Here is a 17,381-nt window from a genome sequence, read left to right on the forward strand (position 1 = left end):
ATTGCTCATTAGAATCATACTTCCATTGATCACAATCAAGTTAAGTTCTTGAAAATCTTCTATGGTAATGCACGGCTTGATCCTAGAAAGGTACATCATTCTTTACTTCAAAAACTGCAAGAACTTGAGAAAGAAGACCCATGCAAGAATTATTTTCTTGCTAACAAAATATCTCTTCATTAAAATGTTAGAGAGGACCCATCAAAATCTGCAAGCATAAAAGAAGACAAGGGTTCTATGTCTACTAAATAAGATGGTCAAGAAATGGATTCTATACAACAAGAAGAACATGTTAGTGTATCAAGACGTCACTATGAAAATTTCAAAACTCTAGAGAAAGTATTTAATCATCTTGATTTTATTGAGATTGTGAAAGAGACATCAAATGTTTCTCAAGAAAGTACAAAACATACAATTGAAGATGTAGTGTTACATGATAAACTTCACATAGTTGTCACTCCAACTTGGTGTTTGGAGGCCTCAAATGATGACTTCGTCTTTGCAGAAGACCTTCCTTTTCATTCACCACTAATCTTTACAAATAAGGAATCTATTGGTGAAGTCAATTCATTTGAATCTATTGCACAATCTTCTACCATTATCACTAATGAAGAAATAACCTCAAATCTGAACACCTACGTTGATAGAAGTTTTGCAAAGACTTCTTCCATTCAAAATGACAAATCAAATCAGGTTTGAACATTGCCTTGAGGGAGCCAACAACATCATAGCATGGAAATTAAGAATCATGGTGATATTCAATGAACACAAAGTAGATTCATATGTGAAAGTTAAAAGGTCAAAACCTACGAATGAGCCTGAAAAATCCCAATGGATTGAAAATAACAAGAGAGCTATGAAATTGATAGTGGATTTTGTAAGAGTTCACATAGTACCTATTCTAGAGAAATAGACAACTGCATACCTTATGTTGTAATCTCTAGAGAGAACCTTCGAGATAAATAATATAGGCAGATCACTTGCACTCAAAATAGTTGAATCACATAAGTATCAATAAACGAGAATATGTGGCTTCCTACTTCATGAGAATAATAGAATTGAGGGATTAACTATCAAACATAGGGCATGAGATAGAGAGCAAATACTTATCCCTTATAGCTCTAAGTGGCTTATTAAACTCATGGGAATCATTCAAGTAAGACATAAGTGAGAGGTAAAAACTCCCAAAGTTAGGTTGCCTACGATCTAACTGCTTACAAGAAGCAAGGCAATTACCAAAAGGAATCAAACAAAAATCCACAAACGAAGGCCTTGATGTTTTGAACGCCAAACATAAAAAGAAAGGAAACAAGAGATGCTTCACAAGTCCAATGTTTTAGATGTGATGAATATGGACATTGTGCTGCCAAATGCCTTGACAAACTTGAGAAATAAGAATCTTAGGCTAAAGTCAAGAAATCAAACATAGAAGAATATCCTGAGAAGTTTCTATTCTATTCTACACTATTAAATCATGTATCAAACAAAGCCAATACTTGAATGATCGATATTGGGTCTTCTAGATAGATCACCTTTATCTGAGAACATGTAGATAATATGGTTGAAGAAATTGAAGAAGAGGTAACCATCAATGATGAATTTTCACATCTTGTAGAAGGGGTGGAAAACTGTAACATCAAATTAGATTATGGCATCACTATCCAACTACAAGATGTATTGTTTGTACCAATAATTAAAAGAAACCTAGTATCTAAATCTACCCTAGAACATAATGGACATAGAGTCACTTTCATGAATGGAAAAGTCTTGGCATTGCTAGAGAATGCTACTAAGGCTAAAACAATAGGTGTAAGAGGTTTATACTTATACAAGCTCTACATTGAGTTAAAACAAGCGCTCATCTGTGAAACTCATGACTCCAAGGAAATCTGGCATAGAACATTAGGTCATATACATTTTCGAGCTCTAACATTAATGGAAAAAATAGTAACAAGATTTCCCAAACTAAATGCAATCCATAATGGAACATGTAAGGGTTGTGCATTAAGGAAGAACATTGAAGTATCTTTCCAAAATAGTCAAAGAAAAACTGGAAATGTATTGGAACTAGTCCGTTCAGATTTATGTGGACCCATGTCAACTCCATCAATGAGAGGATCTCTATACTATATAATTTATGTGTATGAATTCTCTAGAAAGACCTGTATCTACTTCCTCAGATGCAAAGAGTTGGAAGAGATCCTTTAGAAGTTCAAAGAATTCAAGGCCCTAACAGAAAACTCCTCTAGAAAGAAAGTTAAAACCCTGAGAACTAATAATAAGAAAGAATTCACTTTCAAAATCTTTGAAGAATTCTATATTAACGTGGGGATTAAGATGGAGTTCATTGTACACTATAATCCTCAACAAAATAGGGTAGCTGAGAGGAAAAACAAGATCATTGTGCAAGCAGCAAAATCAATGATGTATGGCCAAAATCTTGACACTTTGTTTGGGCAGAAGCATCAAGAACAAGTGTCCACATACAAAATAGATATCCTCACTCACATCTTGATAACAAGACACTAGAGGAGGCCTTTACGAGGATAAAACTTGATAGGCCTAAATGGGACTATTGAAGAGTAAGTCTATCTAGAACAAGCCGACAGATTTGTGACTTGCAATGCAACATCCCATGTGTGGAAATTGAAGAAAGTCTTGTATGGGCTTAAACAAACTCCTAGAGCCTGAAACGAGAGAATTGACAAATACCTTATAGGAATATAGGTTTCTCAAAAAATGAAGTCGATCCAAATCTCCACTTTAAAGTTATTAAAGCTCACCTAGAATTACATGGATACTCAGATTCAAATTGGGTCGAAAGTGTGATTGATCATAAGAGCAGATCTAGATGTTGTTTTAGTTTGGCATCAGCCATGATCTCTTCGATAAGCAAGAAGCAATATTCTATAGCACAAAGTTCTATTGAAGCCGAATATATTGCAACTGCCTTGGGAGCTAGATAAGCAACATGCATTTGAAAATTGATCATGGGACTATTTGTAAAGTCCTTCAAACCTACTACTATTCATTGTGACAATCAATATTATAATAAGAAATAGCTTATATTATTAGTTAATGGTTATCTATTGTAATCTATTGTAAATATTAGAATGTTTCTATCCATTAATTATTAATAGAAGATATTTATTATTGTAATAACCAAAGTTGCATTAAGCTGTTAGTTAATCCTATTTTCTACAATCAATCCACACATATAGAAATCCCTTATCACGACTTGAGGGATACGGTTGAAAGGAGAGCAATTTGATTGGATACTATGTGTACAAATGATCAAACAATAGATATCCTCACCAAGCCTCTCTCCAAAGTTAAGTTGGAGCACCTTAGAAAGAAACTTGGTATGATTGAAATGTAAATTAATTGAGACCTAATCTCAAATGTGTAAACTCTTTTATCGTATGTGTGACTTTATGACTTTATGGACCTCACTTGTGTATATTACTAAAAGGTCCTCCTGATAATGTACACTTGTATTTAACATTATAAGGTGATAACTTTACAAAGTCTACTATCATGTTGACTTGATCGTTAAGTCTCTAAGACAAATTGATTGATATCATGCTTACTTGATATCCATTACAGATCAATTTTTTCTTAATGAGAAAATCATGGTGGACATTGTGAAATATTGTTCGCAGACATGCCATGACATGTTATGGTAAAAATCATGTGGCATAATATTAGTGCATATACCATAACCAAGATATATGAGTATCATGATGACTTGATAAATTGTAATACTTCTTGATATCGCGTGCTAGGTGACATCTAAATCGTTTCATGCCTGGTTGGCTTCCCTAGATAAGAGGGAGTGTTAAAATTGGTAGCGTCAGTTCAAATTAGAGAATGTTAAATCTAATGAACATATTAGATTTAACATCATTGATTCTTCAAAAACATTATGATGGAAAGCATTTCCCAAGGTATGAAACCCATCTTTTAACTCTTGATTTGGATCATACATTAACCTTTATAATTGATCGATCTACATTAGTTTGCCAAACTTCTTATTAATGATCGACACTAATGACAAGTTAGAGTGAACATCATGTCTCCTCCCTAATCAATAGTCATGACCACTCTTTTTCAAGGCTTGTATATATGGGACATGATTGTAAGAGATAGATGATAAGAAAAATGCAATCATTTTATATCTGCATTAAATATCGGAGACAAAAATGCCTTTAATCCAAAATAAACTCCTCAAATCTAAATATCAAATTTATTGTTGTGCTTGACTGAACTTGCAAAGAAGGGTGACAAAATCAGTATTCAATAAGATAACTGCAATCTTTATTAAGTTTACCAGTACTTTTACAATTTAAGAAAAGATGCATCCATTCATCTACAAAAAAAATCGCATTTTTCTATATACAAGATACTAAACAAAGATAAATATTTTTGTAAAATTGTGCTAGTGAATAATAGAAAAAAGAAAAGAGAGTTAGTAAAGAGTGAATGTTGCACATGGAGAATACAAGAAAAGAAACGTGAATTGAAAAGGTTGAAAAGTTCTCAAAAGAATAAAAAGGATATATTCAAAGTACCCATATGAGAATGAAACATGTGTGAGTGGAGTGAAAAGGACAGAATATATATATATATATAAAGCATGAGATAGAAAAGGATTTATGCACATCTTGAAAAGGAGATTTTTATGGCAATATAGATATGGAAGAGTATACGCAAACGCAAAGAAGATTTGTGCAAAAATATAAAGAAGAGAATAAAGTCGTAATTTAATTGTCCACCATCACTTGAGCGACATTGATAAGGTGGAGAATCAGTTTCTGTACAATTGGAGTAGATGCTTCCAATAGGTCATAGTCTACAAAGTATGGGAGTTGGAGTTTCTAATGAGTAGGTGCTCACAAACATAGGGGTTGGAGCCTCTAACAAGTCATAGCTTACAAATCTTTGTAAAAGAACAAGTTTGTATATAAAGCAATAATTTGTTGTGGTTTTCTCCCACATTGGATTTCCATGTAACCATTGTGTTATTGTGTTCATGAGCGTAATTGTTTATTTAAGTATTTGAAGTCATCATTATTCATCGCCCCCCTCAATATAATTGTGTGTTTTTCAATTGGTATTAGAATCGGTTCCTTTTATAAAGCCTCACCGCTTGAAGGTAGAACTTGTATCAAACATGGGAAAAATGAAAGAAAATAAGAGAAACGGAAATAAAAAGAAGAATACTAATAACAATGCAGAGTTGATATGATCAACAATGAATTTCTTTGAAAGAGGAACTAACTCTCTATGCAGTGATGATTGTATCAACAATATAAAATCAAACACGTGATAATATGCAGGTGAATGTATCTTCTAATAAAGCGACACTAGGAAAACACATGGCAACGGAAAGTGATGATCTGAGATGAAGAGGCCTACAATGAGGAAAAGGATGTTGATATCATGGAAAATTATTATGCTTATAAACAAAATAGAAACCTTAAGAAGAAGAATGTGAAACTGAAAGTACGAATTCAAGAATTATATGAATCCCAAAAGGAATCAAGCAAAGTAATTGAAACATTGAAAGAACAACTAGAAGAAGCTAAATGGGTCTAGAATGAGATGATGATGAATCTAAATGCAAAAGAAGTGGATTATGCAAGATTAGACAAAGAATTCACCATGTTGACAATTGATTTAGAGAAAACCACTGTCAAACTGAATACTAGTCTTGAGTTTGAAACGAGTTCAAATATTTTGACTCATACCATTGGTAGCCAAAGGCAAGCTCCCAGCGAGATAGGAGTAGGTTATGAAAGAGATTCTAAGCATCACAATAATGCATTCAAAGGCTTCATCAAAGAAGGGACTAGTGTGGCAAATTCATCTAAGAAAGAGGAAGAACTTGAAAGATATTTTTAAGTGTTGATAAATCCTATCAGAAATGAATAGAAAGAGGATCAAAAGTCAGCCACGTCTTCAATAAATAAGAATGACAGAACAAAAAGGTATTTTTCTTCTAGACGAGAGATACGTATATGCTTCGACATAACTTCTCTGGACATTGTTATTCATACAATTACTTTGCCCATAGAGCGAGATAATGTAGAATAAAAAATGAAAGCTTTCATGAATGAACAAAGAAAAATTAGTACAGACACTTGGTGCGGTACAACAGATTTGGGAACATGAAATCATATGACGGGTACAAGAGCAGTAATACAAAGATCAAACAAAAAGAACTTATTCTTTTATTGAGAAAGAAGCGTTACAAAGACAAAGAACAAAATGAATCATTATTGAATTGAAGAAAGCATAATCATAAGGGACGAACTAGAAAATTTTGGAGAGAGATTGAAAGGACGAGATTTAGAACTTGGTGTCAATGGGGGAGTGAGATTGAAAGGACGAGAATTAGAAGATTTGAAATTGCCATCAATGATAAAGGGGGAGATTGATGGAAGAATTGTCATTTGATGTCCAAGAGCTCCACAAGCAGGAACAAGATTGTAAGCATAGCCATTATTAATGTCAAGGGAACAAACCAGGATGAAGTTCACAGGTAAAATTTTATGACTAAATTAGAACATGAACTGATGGATTAATGGAGCTGTAAAATTCAATGTCATTTCATGTATACTCATAAGACTACGAATGAGTATGTTATTTCGAAAGATAACTAATAAAGATTCAGTATTATCATTGCAATGAATAGCAATGGTTTTCTAATTAGAAGAAAAGAATCAACTTATATGAAGAAACCTATGCTCCACGGGGACGCGTTTCCTGCCTCTGTACCCTAGTACCCGTACCGGGTACGAAACGGGGACGCGGGTACGGATTTTGGCCGTACCCTGCGACGTCCCTTTTTTGAAGAATTCAGAAACGTCCCCGAAACGGCCAATTTTTTTGGGCAGGAAACTTGGGGACGGCCAGCAGTATCGGGGACAGTTTTGCCGTCCCCTATCCGTCCCCGAAACTGCTGGCCGTCCCCTTTTTTCCAATCAATCTGGTAAAGGCAAACCATCCCCAAAAAAATATTTTTTCCTAATTTTTGTTGTTCGTGTGGCCCCTAGTCATCTTAAAGACATAATAACAATATGCAACCCATATTTGGTCCATTAAAACACTAACTCTTCTACTTATTTTTCGATTTAACATACTTGCTAAGAGGAAGGAAAAAAACATAAGAGCAGTAGCAGCAATGAGCAAAGATTGTGTTTAGTGAGGCAAGACTGCGTTCGGTATTTACTATTTACCAACTATTTTAGTTGGACTTCTCTTTATTTCATTCTGATTTCAGCATGATACTTGAAGCCTTTAGGCATTTTAATTTTTGCTATATATGTATGTGATATTGTTATAATGGAAGCACTTAGTATTTGCCATTTGATAATATTCCATGTATTTATCTTCTAAAATGTCTATGGTGAATGGTTTATCAATGTTATGATATACATATTTGAATTTTGTCTCTATAGTAAAAAAAATCCCCTATGTTTTTAATCGCCGTCCCCTGATGTCCCGTCCCCTAAATTTTGGCTTCGACCCGTACCCGTACCGGAAACACGTCCCCGTCCCCTAAAACGTCCCCGTCCCGGAAACTCCGTGGAACATAGGAAGAAACAAATTGCAAAAGACCAGATATAATTGCTTAGTCTTTTAAACAGAGACATGGAAGACACAAAAGGCGTGGTACAGCTATGACTAAAGGATGATAATATGTGGATATGGAATTATAAAATATGCAATTAATTGTTAAAACATATATCAGAGTTAGCAGCGTATAACATGGTTTGGTGAAGTTTAAGTACAGAATATCTACAGCGGTACAGTAATATCATCAAGTACAGAATATACATCTGATCAAAGACATACATATGCAACAATAACATGATACAAAAGAAGAGTATTAATACCTGTTGTCACATAAAACAATGCATTAAATATATCAGCGGTGGTCAAAAAATGAGGCAGCAGTGACAATAAATGGAGATATGTCTTCAGCAACAAATAAATCAGAGTTAGCAGCGTATAACATGATTTGGTGAAGTTTAAGTATAGAATATCTACAACAGTACAATAATATGATCAAGTACAGAATATACATCAGATCAAAGACATACATAAGTAATGATAACATGATACAGAATAAGAGTATTACTACCAGTTGTCACATACAATAATAGCATAAATATATCAGCACTGGTCAACAAATGAGGCAGCAGTGACAAAAGACGACAGAGATTCTAAAAGGTAGCTAATACAAAAATAGAATTTGGGAGTTGAGCCAGTTCATGGTGGAAGAGCAAAAATGTGTATAATGGCAAAGATGATGTCTTCCAATGTGAAATGATTGAAAGACTTAGAACATTGTTATTGACTTATTTAATAAACATTTGACTCCTACTCAAAAGAGATTATGGAATACGAGAATTTTTTTTATCTATCTAGATCAAAAATGTCAGCATGTGGAGATTATCGGGAATGCCAACATAACATGTCAGCCTTCAAAGAGAAACCATCAGACCCCACACATGAACAAACGAACAAACTACTGTTCAGGGATGAGTCATGATGAACACCACAGAACTGAAAACGATAAGATGATTAATTTTAAAAGCCCCAATAAAAATAAAGATTCGGGTTTAAAATGATGGCCATAAATATTAAAATGTTGAAAATACAGATATTTAAGATGATACATAAGACCCTGATAATGGAGACTAAAAAATTCAGATAAAGTTTATCCTTGCTATAATATGAAAAAGAATGTAGGGGAAACTCTCAGCAGCATTAAAATAGAAATAGTGATTAAAAAAACAAATCAAAGAAGCCTATCACCATTGTGTGTTTGATATATGTGAAGGACAAGAAAACAATGGGTTTACGGCTAACTTTCCGTTTCGAGTTCGGGGACGGGTTCGGGTTCGGGGTTCAGTTCGTGGATTCGGACAATTTTTTATTTCCCCATTTGGGTTCGCGGGTGGGTTCATGCGTATATATATATATATAAACACACACACACAAGAGAAACATGCATAGTTGCAAAACAAAGTCATTTCACAATATGAACAATTGTTGCTTGATCATTGATCAATGCCAAATGCCAAAGGGTTTCGGGTCCCTTCAAAACCTGTTTTTACCTAAATCTAAAAGCATTAAATACTCACTCACTAATCTATCTTCATGATTGTAAAGAAAATTATACATTGAATTACTAAATTGCAAAACATAGACTAGTTCATCAAATAATACATTGAATTACTAAATTGCAAAAGAAAGACTAGTTCATCAAATAATAAAGATTGAAACATGATGATAGATGACAAGTTTTTAGTAGTTTATCAATAATCATAGTATCAAATGCCCTTCAAGGGTCAAATGGATCATCACAAATGAGGCTTCAATGGCTTCATCCCCAACTACAACTATATCTAGATAATCATCATTGGAACCCAAACTGGTTCCACTAGTCCCATATGCTGCTATATCATCGTCCTCCTCCTTGACATAAGGGATTAGATGAGTGAAATATTTTTTATTAAGTTCCTTTAAGAGTTGCATAAGAAAACAATTAAAAAAACACTCTTTAATGTTGTTTTAGCCTTGGATTCGCTGTGAGTTCATCTAGGTTCGCTTCAGTAAGGACCCGGACGAATCCACAGTCAAAACTAAGGACCCTGCCCAGACCCGAACTAAACCCAGGGATGAATTCGGACCCGTACGGACCCAAACCTGAATCTGGGCAGCAGGGGACGAATCCGGCAACTAAGGTTTACGACAGCTTTAAGGTCTTCTCTCTGAAACAATTGAAAGAACAAGACACTGCAAAAAGAGAAATATGACACATCAGTTTTTTGAATAACCTCTATGATTCAAGGGCAATAATTATAAATTTTGATTACAAAATATGATTTTAGTTAAAATAAAAATATGTAATATTTAACAAAAGATACATCCCATTCATATATGAAAAGTCACATCTCTATATACAATATATAAGACAAAGACATAGAAGAGTGTAGCAGATGTAAAAAGATTTATGTAAAAATATTAAGAGAATATAGACGTGATTTAATTGTTCATCATCAGTTGAGTAAGCAAAATTGATAAGGTGGAGAATTAGCTTGTGTGCAGTGTGTTGGTGCTCAAGAAAATAATGGCGGGAGTTCGAGCTTCTGGTGAGTAGGTGCTCATAAACATTGGGGTTGGAGCCTCTACTAGGTCGTAGCCCACAAATCCTATTTTGTATATAAAGCAATTATTTGTCGTGGTTTTCTCCCACTTTGGGTTTCACGTAAACATTGTATGATTGTGTTCATGCACATAATTGTTTATTTCAAGTTATTGTTTGCATAGAAGTTTTAAATTGGCAAAGTTGTTATTATATTGATTCATCCTCGCCCCTCCCCCCCCCCCCAGCCTTCCCTTCTCAGTATAATCATGTGCTCTTTAATGCTTGTATTTAGTAGTGTCTAGCTTTCATAATTACTGACATAACTAGAACTCGACCCTAAGTGTGAAGAGTTCATCCTGATGATCCTTCCTATTTATACTCTTGTGGGAGATCAAAAATTCACACTTAAAGGGAGCTTACTATATCTTCTAGATGAGATATGTGATCTCCCTTTAATCTTGACTTTCAACTAAGGGATTTTATAAACTTGGTCCCAAGACAATAAAAGATATCGATCTTCATGAAGCGGTGTTTCCATACCCATTATTATCAATTACTAGTTTGCTAACTTACATGCATACACATGGTGGTCATATCACAAATAATGCACATAGTGATTATCTCGAGCATGTACAAATACAAAGGACTAGCTCATACACATTACAGGTACACAAGCTGACTAGCTTTTCCATACATCAAATACATAGTGAGTAGCTCACCCATACACCACAAAGACAACAGTGGTCAACTTATAATTGAATCACAAAGATAGTAGTCACTCGCTCACAAAAGCATCACAAATATAATAATGATCAGATCATATACAATGGCTATCCATCCCATATCCATAATGCACCTCGGTGAGAAGGAAATTACCACATCCTTAAAGATCATATTAAAAATTCTTGATGTTTACCAGTGTAAATGGATTTAATCGACCACGAGCAATTATTTCATAAACATATATTGATATTGATTTTAAACATTTAAAATAGGCTGTCATCAGGTCATTCAAAGTCATAAGTCTAACCATCGATATAGAAATGTGGCTTCCAAATTATCCTTCTATGGATTCCCATGTATTACTTATTAAATCTATAGCCATAATGTGAAACAATCATAAATGAGTAGTAGTGCATATATCTTGATAGATGTAGACAAACACACTTAAGTGCTTACACAAAATCATGCAGATGTTTCCTAAAAATATGTGACACAAGAACATACACATTTATGAGAAATATAAACAAGACCTTGTGTACTTCCTAACCTCAATAATATTATTTTTTAGAAACAAACACTTATGTACTTTATGCTAAAGCACAAAACATTCGCTACTCAAAACAAGAACAATGTCAATGCAACTAACAAATCGATGGGAATGCCATAGAAGCAAAGAGTGGTAGCCTACTCCACACAACTGACCTCCTTCAAAAAATTTTGATCATTTGTCTATGTAGGGTGCTCCCTGAAAAATTTCCTCATCTTTGAGCTGCTAGCAACATTTCCTTCCACGTTTCTACTGTCGTTCTGCATTGTATCGACTACTCTCCCACTGCCCTTGTTATAATTGCTAGTAAGATACACATGAAGGGGTTTCTATAAAAACTTCCAAAAATCTTTCGAGAAAATGTGGTTGGCAGTTGTAATGCTAAATTCTTGGCCAGCATCCTCTTAGCCTGTGCCACATTGAGAGCTCTAGATGTTTGACATTACACCTCCCAAAAATGAGAGTTTTGGGGATGTCATTGTTGCAACAGCTCTAATTGATACACACAATGTAGAAGCATAGACCAAGCATGTAAACTGCGTATATAATGGCTGAGAGAAATATGATCACATGGAGCTATCAAGAGTGTGGGATATGCACAAAACAAATTTGTTGGAAAGAGTTTTTGAAAATCAGCAGGCAAATGCACTTTGCAGCTGCAAACAACTTTCTTTGTCAGGGTCTTCCCAACCTCAAAGCAATATTTTCTCATGGAAAGCAATGATTCCAAGGTTTGTAGATAATGGAATTCATGAACAAGCCTTGGAGTCTCTCAAGAAAATAAAAGAAAGTTGGTGGAATTTGTTAAAAGGCCTTGGAGTCTCTCAAGAAAATAAAAGAAAGTTGGTGTAGAGCCAAATTTCACACCATACCATCCTCCTTCCAGCCATAGCCAAAAAGGATTCTTAGAAAAGTATAGCCCCCCCAATCATGCCTTCATTGCTCCTCTTTCTTCCTCAACACAAAGCTTAAACTCTTTATTTTGATGGGTCATCTGATATTTAAGTGGCCACACCTTAATTTTATTTGCTACATATCTTCAATATTGGATTGCCTAAGACATGTTGCCTCCTGTATAATTGTATGCTATCATCTCTAAATTGATACAGCTTTCTAAATAGTACAGCCTCACCCATGGTACCTTTTCTCAGCATCCTCTTTGACAGTCTCAATTCCTTTTTAAGTAACAAAATTATATTAATAGAAATCCGATTGAAATTGAGCTTATTTGCAATAGCTTCTATAGCAGCCTTGGCCCCAATTCCAATCATAACATCTGTATCAAATAAAGTTCCTTAAGCTTCTCATGACCTTCTAAAATGGCTTCGCATATTACAATGGGTTCCATCATCCTTGAGTTTATAACTCTATTTTCTCTTGCATAAAACTCGATCAACAAATTCTTTATAGCAAATCATTCTATTAAAGTTGGAGCTGCTTTTGAAGTCATAAAGTTTCCTCCAACATTAAAAAACCTTAAAGATGGAGTCATATCCTTAAAGATGGATTTTCCCTTTGGTGTCCTTTTTTTTGGTCTAGTTGTGTTGCTAGCTGTTATTTTAATGTTCTCTGAAGTCTTTGCACAAATTTTTGAGTTTCTGGAGCTTTAGTTTGCAAATGGGGTGTGAGAATGGTCTATTTTTTTTTTAAGACTGCACTTCCTGGCAAAAGTTTTATCGCTAATTTTGTTTGAAGCTTAGTTGAGTATTGATTTTTGCAAAGGTCTTGCTAGGGCAGCTTTGTAGCCCAAATTTGGCTAATTCTGCACAATGGTGATTAGAAAGACATTCAAGAAGGAATGAGCATGGCGTAAAATGTAGGTCTAAACATTTAATTCCAATATTTCTTTGTAATATCCCCTTCTGGATATTTTTTCCCAAACCCTTGATATTTAACTGTAGATTCAAATCCAAACAGTAAACCAATATTTAATCTAAATTCCAGAACATTAATCGTTCATCACCAGCAGATAAGCATACGAAAAACTCTAGAAAAGAAATGTATCTATTTCTTCCAATAATTAGAAGTACATATTAAAACCAGCAGTTAACTCAAATAACCATTAAATATGTTACTATATTACACAACAGCAATACAATAACATGCAAATTTCCAAATGATACAATCTTACAAACAGTAAAAAAAAAGTCAAATTTGCAAATGTAGATAAACCTGTAAGAAGGCTAGGTTTGCGTCCAACCTCCAAAGCTTCTTCATGGGTTTGCGTCCTTGAAGAGATAACCAGCAACTGTTTCCAACTCCCAAATTAATATTTATTTTAAAGATTATAATCTTCATATATCCTCACGTGTGAAGCTTGTTGTACCTTTATTACTTTTCCCAATGTGATGCACACTCATTCAAGCAATGTGGGATAAAGCACATTTTTTGTCCTTTAGTCACTTAAGTGAACATAGTACCTTTTTAAATAAAGTGACAAGCTGAATGAACTTTGATAGTCACTTAGTCAATAAACCATATAGTCATCAGGCATTAAAATAACTGACCAAATGAACTCTGATAAGCATGTGCAATAGCTCGTTGGAAAGCTCTTGGCGAGACACTTCCAACCCAGCACTGAGGTACCGAAAATACTGAGCTCTGACTACTTACTAAAAATAGTAAGCATCTAGGCAACCTACTAAAACTGCTCTAATGGGTCTGGAACTGGAAATGTCTAGGCCAAATCTCGAACTGAACCCCATAAAGAACCTTTTTTCCTTTGAAAGCTAGGTGAAGTGAGCTGGCCACACAAAATTATAATGTCCCAAAAAAAAAGGGACATTACATTCTTCTTCAACAGAGTTGCAAATGTTATGTTTTTGTAATGATTGTTCTTCTTATGCTCTAGTTTTTGGGTTGTTAGGGCATTGCTAAATGCCTAATCTTGTGAACATTGTGTTACATTGTAAAACACCTTGTAGAGGTAGAGGCAAAACTCATGGAATGAGTTTGTGATGTACGTTTAGTGGTTAGTATTTTGGATGGACTGTTCATAGCTATGACTCAATCGTTGTAAATTTGAACCTAGTCTAGATAAGCTCTTTTACTTTATGTAATGTTTATTTTTAATAAATTAGAAAAATTTACGGAGAAAAAAAAATTATTGTACTAAATAAAAATAATGATCATAAATAAATAGTCAGGTCTCTAATGGAAAGAATTCAAAGCAAACTAGAATGAAGTTGTGGGGTTGAAAAAGACAACACCAAGGCGCCAAATATCAAAGAGGGCACAATGTGAAAAAGACGTCACCATAAAAGCTTTGAAGTAGATATTGGGGTAGAGACTATTTCGCCCTTTGGTTGAAAGTATAGTTTTTGGGTATACTTTTTGGTGTCAAACACAAACAAGTATAGTAATGACGTCAAATTGTATTGCATTTGTAAGTATGTTAAATCCCCAAACGATTGTTAATGGGATATAGATGTATTGGGCAGGCTATTGTTCACTATTCTGGTTAATGGGTGGGAAGTTTTACTATTAAAGCCCATGAATTTTTTGGGTTAGAACTTGTGTAGCACTCGGATTGTATGGGCTATAATCATCGTATATGCAACATATAGAACTTCTAAATCTCTAGTTTTATTTTAATATTATTACAAAAATAGTTGTGGTCAACAAAAATAATAATAATAATAACAATAAATAAGAATATTAAAGTACAATTTTAAAATAATCAAATTAACATATAAAAATCAAGAAATGATAATAAGCCATAATAAAATATAATTAAGGAAAGGTTTGATATCTTTGAATATGATAAAATAGAAGCACTGAGATAATCGCTAAAGATCAATTATGGATGGTTAATAGCAAGGGATATAATATCAAAATCATCAGCATTAAGATTCATTAAAAGATATCAATATATCAGATAAAGACAACTAAACCTTCTCCTAAGAGAAAACCATCAACATAAGCAAACAAATATGACAAACTTGACAAGTCACAGAAGCAGTTCACCATGGATCAATAAATAAGTAAATTGATTCTTCATTAATAAAATATCGAGGAAATTGAAGATAGAAATCATATTCCAAAGAGTGGTTAAAACAAATATCATACGTGAAAATATTAATAACATTAAAATTATAAACATATTGACATTGAATCTTGAGCACTATTTAATTTGTGTGTAGTGGTGGATAGAAATATGTTGAGTACTTATCAAACTCCATTATGTTAATGTTTTTCCCATAGAATAAAGATAAACAACAATAAAAGGAATAACAAAATAGGTATAAATGACACAAGAACATAGTAACCCGAGGACACCACTGAATTATTGATGAGATAATGATACTCATACTTTGATGCCATTTGAATCTTCAATCTTTGATTATTTTCATTTAAGTTATTTGATAGAAGCTAGAAGTTAGAACTTAGATCTCTTTCTTGTTCATTGTTTGATATTCAATGCAATGTAAATACTAAAACTAAACTAGCAATAGTAGTCTTGATGAACTTATACTTCATAATTATGTCTTATATTATTACCAAAGGCCTCTTCAATATCCACAGAACAAGTCTCCTCATATTTCCAAATGCATACCTCTTCGCATGACAAATGTCTCTACGTATAATATTATCTCGAATATTGTTATAAGTATTTTCTTCAGCTAAAGATGCCCATAATAGTCATATTTCAAATTCATAAAAACAGAGATAAAGATCTTCATCACAGCTACAATCTTTAAGTCTTTGTCTTAGCAAGAGTGAATCTTTAGAATGTAAGGCACACATAGTTGCAACCAAAGATGTCAATATCACATAGATTTTCATAAACACATGTTATCCCAACATAACATAGTTCAACATAATTACTTCGTAATCACATAAAATTAAAGTCACGGAGTCATATACATGACTTCCACCATGCCTACTCATAGAGGGGAGTCCACCATACCTACTCACATAGGGTAGAACAAGGGCTTTCAACTCAGACTTCCCCTAGAGAAGAATGCATTTCCACCATGCCTACTCATAGAATGTGGAACAATAAACTTTCAACTCAAACTTCTCCAAGAGAAAGATGCATTTCAACCATTCCTACTTGCAAAGGGTGGTCCATCATGCCTACTCGCAGAGGGTGGAACAAGGGATTTCACCTCAAACTTCTCTTTAACAAAGGAGATCTCACTAATAGCATGAATAGGAATGACAAAGATTTTCTCTAAATAGGGACTCCCTCTCAATAGAGAAAGCTTTTGAACACCACAATAGGATAGGTGATTACAATTTGACCAATCAAGGAACTATAGCGGTTATACTGCCACATAAGCATGCAACGAATTAGATGCAATCCTCTTTTTAAAGCTGAAAAATCTCCCTCTAAATATCATTTCCTATACATCATCTTCCTCTCTTAATGAAGACATGTATCATGAATACAGCCAACGCCATTATGTTCATTTCATTGCATCTTGATGCATCCTACAATTAAGAGAGATTAGAATCAACTTATCATAAAGAGAAACACTCAAATCAAAGCATACACTATTCAAAAAGATATAACAACGAAAAATAAAATTATAAAATACTTATCTCTTTGCAATGAGCTCTACAAAAGGAAACTACCATGTTATATTTTAAATACAAAGTTGAGGACCTGTCTTGATCAATCCAGTAAGCAAAGCTTGTGCAATATAAAAATCCACACTATGGCCTACATCTTGCATATGCTCGTAAAATAAATGCAAGATCCACCTCCCTTTTCTTACCAAGACAATTTATCAGTGTTAATATACGTGACTAGATTTTGTTTCAAACCAAAATCCAAAATTTTCTAGAAAAAGTTTATTACTAATGTCCACAATAGCAAAAAATACTGATGAGGTAGAGAAAAAATCCTGCACAATGAAACATGAATGCACTAAGAAGTTCTTTTTTTCTTCATGATAACATATCAATAAGACATAACCAAATTCAATACACAGACTCCAGATT

General features: G+C 33.9%; 1 protein-coding gene across 2 annotated transcripts in view; it reads right to left on the reverse strand.

The window, feature by feature from the left end:
• Positions 1-9,225: 9,225 nt before the first annotated feature.
• Positions 9,226-17,381, reverse strand: part of LOC149570835 (uncharacterized) — a 41,401-nt gene continuing 33,245 nt past the window's right edge. The window contains exon 2 of one of the 2 annotated variants that reach the window (XM_089812406.1): positions 9,226-9,810. The gene's annotated coding sequence lies outside the window, so the exon portion shown is untranslated. Of the gene's footprint in view, positions 9,811-16,242; positions 16,869-17,381 lie in introns of those variants that run through there. The other variant, XM_089812407.1, reaches the window with a different exon arrangement.

This window comes from Cupressus sempervirens, chromosome 2 (genome assembly GCF_028749045.1).
Source record: "Cupressus sempervirens isolate cs-2001-9-10 chromosome 2, ASM2874904v1, whole genome shotgun sequence".
Taxonomy (NCBI): Eukaryota; Viridiplantae; Streptophyta; class Pinopsida; order Cupressales; family Cupressaceae; genus Cupressus; species Cupressus sempervirens.